The following is a 10,784-nucleotide window of genomic DNA, read 5'->3' as shown; positions in this document are numbered from 1 at the left end:
GTTAAGAGATGTTATAAAAAGGATTGTGATAAATTGTTCTTTGTGTCTACCGAAGATTTAATCTGCAGCAGGGGAGATTTAAGTTAGGTATTAGGAAAAAACTTTCTGGCTACGAGGGTAGCTAAGCTAAGGTTGGAGGATTCCACAACTTCCAAGGGAGTTGTGGAATCCTCATCATTGGAGGTTATTTAAGAACAGGTTGGACAAACACCTGTCAGGGATGGTCTAGGTCAGGGGTCGGCAACCTTTCAGAAGTGGTGTGCTGAGTCTTCATTTATTCACTCTAATTTAAGGTTTTGCATGCCAGTAATACATTTTAACGTTTTTAGAAGGTCTCTTTCTATAAGTCTATTATATATAACTAAACTATTGTATGTAACATAAATAAGGTTTTTAAAATGATTAAGAAACTTCATTTAAAATTAAATTAAAATGCAGAGCCCCCTGGACCGGTGGTCAGGACCCGGGCAGTGTGAGCGCCACTGAAAATCAGCTCGCGTGCCGCCTTCGGCACGTGTGCCATAGGTTGTCTACCCCGGTCTAGGTTTACATGGTTTTGCCTCAGCACAGGGAGCTGGACTTGATGACATCTTCTCAGGGTCCCTTCCAACCCTATGTAAGCAGAGTCAGGATGAGCTCTACCCTGACATCTGGTGGTGAATTATGGCGAGTGTGGAAAAGAACTCCAGGGGCTGATCTTGTTTGCATAGGCACACCCACTCGCCTGGCATGTAACAACAGCAACTGAAAGTGGTTACTTTGGCTGGTGTGGGATCCCCAGTTTCTCTGTTATTGGGGCAGGAAGAATAAAGTTTTGTTACCCTGATTCTGTGAATCAAGGCCAGTGGAACTGTTGTATGACAGAAGGACTGAGTGAGTCCTTCACCATTACCTAAGTAGCATTTGCTTGTCAAGGGGCATGGGTTACAAAACCCAGCGAATTGAGAGAGGTTGGGGGCAGGTATTGGTACTGGGTGGTGTGGGTCCCTTTTGTGGGCCTGAAACACCAATTGCACCTTCTCCTCTCTCCACTGTTGAATGTCAGAGCTAACTTTGATTCCCTTAGGAGTCTAGTTACAGGCTGCTGAGCTGAGTTCACTTTGGGCCACTAGTGCACCAGCACTGGGGCTCCCCTACTATGAGCTGAAATCGCTAAGAGCTGAAATCACAAAAGAGCTGAGATCACTGAGGCTGTGTTAACTAGTGGGGGAGCCTGAAGCTCTATTGCTAAGCGGCTGGCGGAGCAGTTTGCGGGGACGGCTGGAGGAGCAGCTAGCCGAGTGGAGCCTCGCGGGGACGGTTGGAGCAGAGCGGAGCTGAGAGGCTCACAGGTCAGTGAGCGGAGCAGAGCAGCTGGAGGAGCAGCTGGCAGAGCGGAGCCTTGCGGGGACGGTTGGAGCGGCCCAAGGGACGGTTGAAGTGGAGCGGAGCCGAGCGGCTCACAGGTCGGTGAGCGGAGCAGAGCAGAGCGGAGCAGCTGGCAGAGCAGAGCAGTTCGTGGGACGGCAGGAGCGGCTCACGGGACAGCAGGGGGAGTGGAGCGGCTTGTGGTGAAGGCTGCGGCGGAACCCCACAGAGAGGTGGCCGGTTGGTCTCGGATCACGTAAGGTGCCCCTTAACACCCTGCGCACCCCCCCCCCTGAACTCTGGGGCTGCACTGACTAGGGACAGAGACTTTGGGGGGTTGTTGGACTTTTGGGACTTTGGTGATTCTTGGGTTGCTGGTTTCAAGAACCAACGGGAAAGGACACGGCCCAATTTGCTGGGGTGGGTCTTCGCTCATGGTTGGGTCTATGAACTCTAGTTGTGGTGTTTTCCCAATTTAATGCTATGTCGTTTACCTCATGTTATTAAACATTTTCTGCTACACCGAGGCTCTGTGCTTGCGAGAGGGGAAGTATTGCCTCTTCGAGGCGCCCAGGGGTGTGTGTAAGATTTTCCCAGGTCACTGGGTGGGGGCTCGAGCTGGTTCTGTGTCACGCTGTTGGGAAGGGACCCCTATGTACTGAACCCGGCCCTTGCTGCTATCAACTTGGCCTGGCAGAAGGGTTACACCTACATTTCTATTATTCTATGATTTCATGAACCAACAAAGCTAAATTCATCCTCAGAAAGCTGGGATTTCAAATGTCTCAGTGATATATACTGTACTGCATTCATTTCTAGCACATGTAAAGGACACTGAGATCCTCAGAGGAGAAAGAGAAAAGTATTGGGGTACGATCAGATATCTTTTCACCACTGGACTTCATGTTAATCTGATCACCTTCTTGTTTTTCTGGCCTTTGGGTTAAATTCTACCCTGATATATATATTACTCACTTCTCCCACTGATATTACATCTGTTGTTGAAGCCCTATGAATGCACCTAAGGGCAAAATTCGTCCTTTATTCATCTAAAAAATATAGTGTAACAATACTGTATTTGCTATGTTGGCCCTTGTGAAACTATGCATTCAGTTTCACCTTGTAATAAAGTTTGCATGTAGATTACATAAAATAATCTATGTTAAAAGAACACTATTTAGGTTTCAAAGACAAGCATACAAATACCGTTATTGCAGTTGCTGCTGCTGCTGCTGCAACCTTAATTCTGATCCCTTGTGTGTCTAGCCTGTGCACTGGTCCTGTGGAAGAAATAATATGTGAGCATGTAATTGAAGACTGTATTGTGATACATAGGCATAAAGGAGGGGGGGAGGGCTGAATTAAGCTTTCATGATCAACTGAAAATCTGACATTTCCAAAATTTTAAGTGCTTGTGTTTGCAATGTAACTAACATTTGAGGGTTTCCTTTTTTCAAATGTAATTTCCCAATTATTTTAAAGGAAAAAGGTAAATACAGAGTCTATTGTGTGCATCTATAACAAGCTCCTCATCATGCATCATCAGCAAAGTTTCAAACCTTGGCATAACGGACTTCCCCCACTTGAGCTATAGAACTAACTGGCAACAAGAGGAGGGATGGACAGCAGCTGGGTTTATGTCCTGGAGTCTGAGGGGCAGTCGTTGGCTAGGAGGAACCCAGGTTGGGTTTGCCAAATCTCTCTTCTCCTTGCCATGCCTAATAGGTGGTGCCACAAGGTGCTGCCACCAGGAGTGGAGGGAGAGGGCAATGGACTGCTGGGGCCATGTTCTGCATCTGGTAGGTAGTGGCTGAGGATGGGGAGATTGGCTGGGCTCCTTCTTTCTCCAGCTCCACAGAAGTTGCCACCAAAGGGGCGCATGGGCTTCTGGGACCTTATGCTGAAGAGAATTTCAGGGGACAAATAAGAGGGCTAGCCCACTGCCAACAATTGAAGGCCTGCTGTAAACAATCGAAGTGTGAGAACTTCTCAGAGAAAAGACTGCAAGAATGTCCTATAATGGAAGTGTAAAGCAACCTATCTAGAGAGGTCACTACCAGCTCCCTATAGAATATATGATGAAGAAAAAAGCTAATAATTTGAGAAAGAAAGAAAGAAAGAAAGAAAGAAAGAAAGAAAGAAAGAAAGAAAGAAAGAAAGAAAGAAAGATTATTCAGAGTTAATAGAGGAGCACAGGGAGTAACACACTTCTAGCTGATAACTGAAGTTATACTAATAACTACTCATGCACAACTTTGAAAATGTATCCTAAACTTTCCCAGCATGATATTTGTAACAACCCTGGGAAGTGCCATTAGCCAACATAAATGAATATGTGACTTCTAAGAAACTGAGCCCTGAGATATTTTTTAAGGTTTCTACAAAATCACCTTCAAATTTGCCCAGCAAGAAATGTTCAGCATTCGATTCATTAACCAATTTACTTTGTTCTTCCTTCACATTTCTTGGCTGAAAGTCCAACAGGAGTTGATAAAAAGATGATAATTTATGAGACAGTGGGTCAAATTCATCCTGTAGTATAAATTAATTGAAGGCAGTAGAGTTGCATCAGAGGATGTTTTCTCCACACTATTTTTAATACAGATCTGACAAAATTGTGAAAGATGCTGTTTTATAACATTTTGTATAAAATATATAGTGCCTCCAAGGAGCACTGACACTCTCCAGAGCACCAAACAAAAGTAAAAATTAATGGCCAGGCCTTACGAAAAGGTATGTTTTAAACATCAGACAGAAACTTTCATTTTCCATTTATTTCAACCTTCCATCTAATCATTCCTTCATCCTTCTCAAATTTGTACAAAAATGTTGCATTAAGCAAAAAAACCCAACAAAAATGCCCCAAATTCCTGTACATTTGTGCCCTTAGGTAGACCACCTGCATGGATCATTTAGGATGCTTAGCTTTCAAACTCCTTGTGACTTTCTTGTCTTCCAAACCATTTTTTATTGCCTTTCTTGCACGGTTTAATAGTCTTGCTTTCTCTCTCTCATAAAACTGCTGCAGGCCACAGCACACATGCTGTCAGAACTTTTACTTTTTGAGAATGTTAGTAATTTATTTTTCCAGTTCTTAAAGCCACAGAATGGCATCATGTGATTTGGTAGGATTCCTTTCTTCACAAGACAGTTGTGCAAGTGTTTCTTAGATACACATACAACCTACAAGAACAGATCCAAATCCCCCTGAAGTCCAGTAGAAAAACTCCTGTTGACGTCACTGGGCTTTGCATCAGGCCCCGAAACAGCAGATTATTTTTTTAAAGGTAAAATAAAATGATTGCTCAGTCAGGCTATTTTCATGCTGCCCATAGTTATGGCTGGTGCGCAGGCAGACCGTCCCAGAAAGACCATTGGGAGACACTGTTCCTCAGAAATAGATCCTGGGGCTTCCCTATTGTGATGATGGGTGGGGCATACGTACATGGTGAATTGGGGGCAGAGCCAACCAACTCCCACCCAGTTGTTCCTCGGGGTGCTTCTGGTGTGCAGTCCTAGGATTCCTCCAAACACAGAGTTGTAATCCAGGTAGCCCTTAAGTAGTGATGCAAAGTGGGAGGGGAATCCTTAGTTCTTCTTGCACAACCATTTAAGAGCCAGGCATAATCAAGAACATAAGAATGGTCCTACTAGGTCAGAACAATGGTCCATCTAGCCCAGTATCCTATCTTTGGACAGTGGCCAATGCCAGATGCTTCAGAGGGAATGAACAGAACAGGCAATTATCAAATGATCCATCCCCTGTCATCCTGTCCCAGCATCTAGCAGTCAGAGGCTTAGGGACACCCAGAGCATATTGTTACATCTTTCACTATTGTAGCTAATAGCCACTGATGGACCTATCCTCCATGAATGTATCTAATTCTTCAACTACCAATACCTGCAGAATTTATTTTCTATGTGGTGTAGGCATCAAAGGGAATGAGAACTGCCACTGCTGACCTAATACAAGACATATTAAGTGCATTTGCGTAATAAGTGTAGGGCTCTTCTGCTTCAGCCATCATCCACATGGTCAATCTTGTTCCTGGAAAGCACAGCTATCATCAAAAAAGAGAGCAACTGCACTTTATACTATGAAAACACAGCACCAAAGACTTGTTGGCGGGGGGAGGTGTACATTAGAAGAGAGGGGGACAATTCATCTCTGGTGCAGTTCAGTCAATGTCAGTGGAATACTGGGTCTCAGTTCTGCTTGATTTCATACTATGGATTTCTTATTTGGTGCATGATAAATATTCTAGAACTTTTTTAGCTCCACTGCTCAGAATTGGATACAGCTGGTCTGCATATGTCTTCAAAGCATGACAGCCTTGTATATGCAGTGAACTGTATGAATCCCATCAAAAATTGAAGTTTGGAAGCAATTCACCATTTGCATGCCTGAAAGGGAAAACAGATCTATTTGACGTCACCAAAATTAATGGTTATCTTCTAAGTTTGTCTCATTCTAGTTTCAGATTTTCATGGGCAGACTATCAGTTATTATAAATTACTTGAGCACTTGGGTTTGACAATGACTGAGCTTCCCCTTTTGGTTGAAATTCACAATTAGTACTGAGCAGACTGCTGATCCAACTCCCATGATGATTCTCTGTGTAAATTCTGGTTGCTTAAAATAACAAAATCATCTTCGCTACAGTTCCCCTTTTCTCCTGGGTGAAGGAAGATGTTGGATTTTATTTCCAGCATCCAAATTACTTTGAATGTATTACTTGGGAATGATACAGCAGTGAAAAACTCTTGCTGAGTCAAGACATTCTGACGAAATAGGAGAGAGAAAGGGGTTATAAAAATGCAACAAAACAGCATGTGTGATTTAGTCTACATAGCTTGCATTCTACATTTGTTTGACACAGTGTATTGTCATACACTAAATTCTAGTTATTAACAATGAATAAAATGTCTGAGAGGATATTTTGCCTACAGTTAATGTTTTTAAAAAATTGCAAAGTTGAGTCTTGAGGACAAAAATAGTTTGCCAAAGATCTTTACAGAGGATAAAGCTAGTATCTTGGCTATGAAAGTTAAGCCAATGACACATAAATACTCAGGTGCACCAAATTAAAAGTCACATTCCAGGGAGAAAGCCAGTTCTGTGTCTTAAGATTTACAAACTAATTTATTGAAAAGACCATTAAAAAGTGACAGTATGGTTGTAAGACTACATTGTACACACAATTTGTTATTTTAAAATTGTAATTCAAATAATTATAATTAAGTTATCCAAAATAATTATATTGTCATTTGTAAATTTTGTCCATGGGGATTTTTTTAATGAATTTCTATAACCAGAAAAATATTAGTGAATTAAAAAGAGGTTCAGATAAGAGCAACAAGAATAGTCAGAGGGCTGTGACTGATTCATAAAGAAGGATTAAGGGAGTTAATATGTATAATTTAGCAAAGAGCTGACTAAGTGGCAACATAACAGCCTACAGATATCTGAAGACTTCACGGTGGCACATGTGGGTAAAAGCAAGAGTAATGGAAAATTTAGACTAAATATAGGGGGGAAAGTCCCACCAATGGTGGACTGTTCTCTGGAATTTTGAAACTAGATGAGACGAAGCATTAGACAATTTACTCTAGGGAGTAATCCTGCATTGGAAGACAGATGGATTGCATGAATGTATTGGTCTTTTTGTTCTGTAAATTATAAATTTAAGTCACAGCATTTTTGTTTTAGAATTAAATTGGCAAGGGGGACCAAAGTCCTCAAAAGAGAAGTCAAGAAAAAATCCCTCACCACCATCAATTACAATATTGCACAATTGGCTTGGAGAGTTATGGTGGATTTTCACCTTCCTCTGAAGCATCCGATATGGGTCATTGCCCGAGGCAGATTTCTCACGTGGGGCTGAAGGCCTGATGGAGTATAGCTAATCCTATGTTCCTTTTAAACAATGATCCAAACCCTGCTGAAGTCAATGGGAGTCTTTCCATTGACTTCAATGGGCTCTTAATCATCTCGTAATGAAATAAAACCCAAACCAATGCCCAAGGATCAGGAAAGCCCAAGAAGTTAGATCCCGAACACCCTTTGTTTACTAAGGGGGAATTAAAATAGTGAAGAAGTGGGCTGGGGAGACCTTGTAAAGGGAAGTAACAGCTACAATGCATGTTCCCTCTCTCCTGCAGCTCATCTTTGGGAACAATATGTTGGGGATCTGCTAGAAATTTGGAGGGGGGTAGAAGACGGGGCAGTTTGCAAGATTGCCAAGCAAAGAAGCAAATATGTGCCCTGATCCCGTAAGGAAGGGAATAAACCCCCTCACCAGTTTTATCATGGAAGTTAGCAGATTGGAATGAAGAAGCTAGTGGCAGCAACAGCACAAGCCAGTGGTGATTCCATACATAGGGCAGCTGTGTGTGTCTGGTCAGAGATCTGTGAGGTCAGGTCCTGAGTAGCCTATGAATCCCCTCCCAATTTTCCTTCTGCTAGGCCACTATTCCAAATTTAAAAATGGAGGTTGTGCAGGAGATGAGGCAAAAACAAAGAAAGTTTTTTCCCCTCCTAAATAACTCTCTCCTTCCACTGCGTTTATGTCAAAAGGGAAGGATCTGGGACTAAGTTGGGAAAACTAATAACAATGTATGCTATAGACACATGTAATTAGAATACAGATCTACACTACTACAATTTTATACAGTATATAATTTTATACTCCTGGCATTCAAGGCTTGCAAAACCTAGGACTGCTTTAGGCTGCACACAAACAGGAATGTGCTGGAAATGCATGTGAAAAAAAACACCAATCATATTTAAAGTGGGGAAAAGAACGATACATTCTGATATCTGATTGTTTGCAGTAGATCATTTATTTCGCTTTCCAATTCAAGGACTGAAAGTACTAACAGCTGGGTGTCAAAAAAGACATGTTCCTGGCTTTTTGCCTCAACAGCCAGTTTAAATTCAACTCTGGCCAGTATTAAGGAAAAGAAGTTTAGTGCTTTCAATTCCGTTTCTGAGAGACTATTGTTCCCATCACAGCAAGATCTCACATTTAGCACAGTTGAACAGAGTTATTAGTGGTTTTTCCTTTAAAATGATAGGACTAAATAAGCTTACAGAGAAAAAAAACATTCTCATTGCAACAGAAGATAATTTTCTCAGATTAGCAATGATTTTCAGTGGGCAGAGTCTTACAGAAAAGTCCTGTTTTACACTCACCAACAGTCTAGTTAGCTGAGCACGTTAAAGAAAACCAGTCCCCAGAATGTTGGTTAAGCTAATCCCCAAACCACTGAAAATAAAACATCAAGAATAATGTAATGAACTTGGATAGTGTGTATATGTACTACTGCCCTCTACTGGATAGAATCAGAACTATTCAACTATGGGTCATAGGTCCTGTCCTGCTAACAGCTAATGGAGATTTTTTCTTTAGTTTCAGTGGCATGGGAGCTTGTGCTCAATGAAAAGGATCTGAGTTCTGTAAGTGATGCTACCATAAAGCTATCATGTGCATCATATCATGAAATCCTAGATGGTGAAAGATTTGTTATGATACAATCTAAGATGTACAGTTATCCTATATGATAAGTATGATGAATTAGTTCAGTAATATTTACTCTTCCCTTTCAAGAGGATTTAGACTTTGACAAGTAAAATGCTGATTTTCATACAGTTCCACCAAATCTACTAAATGAGGTAAGACAAAGACAAATGGAGGGTAGACCTCACATTTACTATCCTAATGCCAAGCTAATTTGCACACAACCTGTCCTACAGAAAGTGAACATCAGCTAAATGACCAGTCTGTACCTGTCACACATGAAAGCAAGTTTTTCTAGGTGTTTGCTCACAGAATCTGAAAAAAATATATTAATTATTAGCTCTATAATCCTGTAAGTATGCATAATACAGACAAACACAATATGACAATGTCTCTGCCCCCAAAAAGTTTACAGTCAAGGTGAAACTTACTACAAAAGACAACATGCTGACCTGAGTGACTCTGTATAGCCAGAAAAAAAGATTTACTAAATATGGCATGGAAACAATGGCTTCCTTTGTATAGGGTGGTACCTAATACCGAGGATTTCATACTTAATGATGCTGCATTTGTTGCTTCCAATGATTTTTCCATATCTCATCCACATCTTCTGTGTAATTTTTTGTGGATGGTTCAACAGATGCAATTCTGAATTACTCTGGTTTTGCTCCTTTAAATTAGGTCCTTAAGGGTAGATAATGTCATTTATGGAGGAAGAGAATGCTTGAGCTGGACATTTTGTCAGATATTTTAGTTGTACGATGGCTGCTGAACTTCTACCAGATTACACCCATTGATTTTTGCAGGATAAAATATGTGATGGGTTGGTTGCTTATGAAGATATAATAGAGGTGTCACATATGAAGAAGGATGGTTTTATGATGAAAGCACAGGGTTGGGAGTAAGCAGATGTGTTTTATTTCTGACTTTGCTGCAGATATGATCCTGCTCTCACTTAGGGCCTGAACCAAAGCCCACTGAAGTCAATGGAAATATCCCCATTATCTTTAGTGTGGGAATTGGATCAGGCTGTTACCACTGATCTTGCACTAGTGTACTTCAATTCTTCTGCTTTCAGTTGAGTTAGAGTATTACAATTTACATGAGCATAAGGGAAGCAAAACCAGACCATTTATGTGTGACCTTAAGCCATAAGCAAGTTTTAAGCATAGTAAATGTAGTAGGAGGGAGAAAGAACACACATGAGTATCAGAAGTCCAGTCACATAATAAGACTTAAGTTGTAATATCACTAGGGAAACAACATTATACACCATTGTATTAAAACAGAAGCTCATTTTGGTTCATGGAGAAAATAACGGACACATTAATCTACAGGAGGATGAGTGAAGTGAAGTTTAGATACGGGAACTGACATCCATGAGAGCAGCTCACCTATAGCTCATCACTTTTTCTCATATCATGGGATGGCTCCGGTTCAAAGTAGCATTCTGTAATGTTGGATGGACAAAAGTGTCTTGGGGAGAGGATTGCCCCACTGTCTTGCGATATAGAGTTTAGCACAAGCTAGCAGTGAATGTAAAAGTTTGTAATTTGCTGCCGATGAGCTAAATCCTGCAGTGTTCACTACAGCTAAACAAGCAGTATTCTGGCAGGGCTTTAAGTCATGTACACCAGACTGACCAATACTTAGGATAAGGTTAGGCTGCTCTGTGGTTGGAACCTGTTTAATCTAAGATGTGTCTGGGAGCTCATATAAATGAGCTCACATCTCCTTCACTGACTTGCGATAGATCCTGATCCTTCTCTTTCCTGTTCAAGGACCGCAGAGAATACTGTTATCTGGTGGCAGCAATAACATCCACAGAAAGGGAGGGAGAGTTGGTATTGGTGGGGTGGAGAGTGAGACAATTGAAGGGGGTTTGCTGTTCTTCCCTACTTACCTTTTCCTGAGGTA

Source organism: Emys orbicularis, chromosome 3 (genome assembly GCF_028017835.1).
Source record: "Emys orbicularis isolate rEmyOrb1 chromosome 3, rEmyOrb1.hap1, whole genome shotgun sequence".
In the NCBI taxonomy this organism is placed as follows: domain Eukaryota; kingdom Metazoa; phylum Chordata; order Testudines; family Emydidae; genus Emys; species Emys orbicularis.
The sequence above is the reverse complement of the archived record's forward strand: the minus strand, read 5'-3'. Positions refer to the sequence as shown.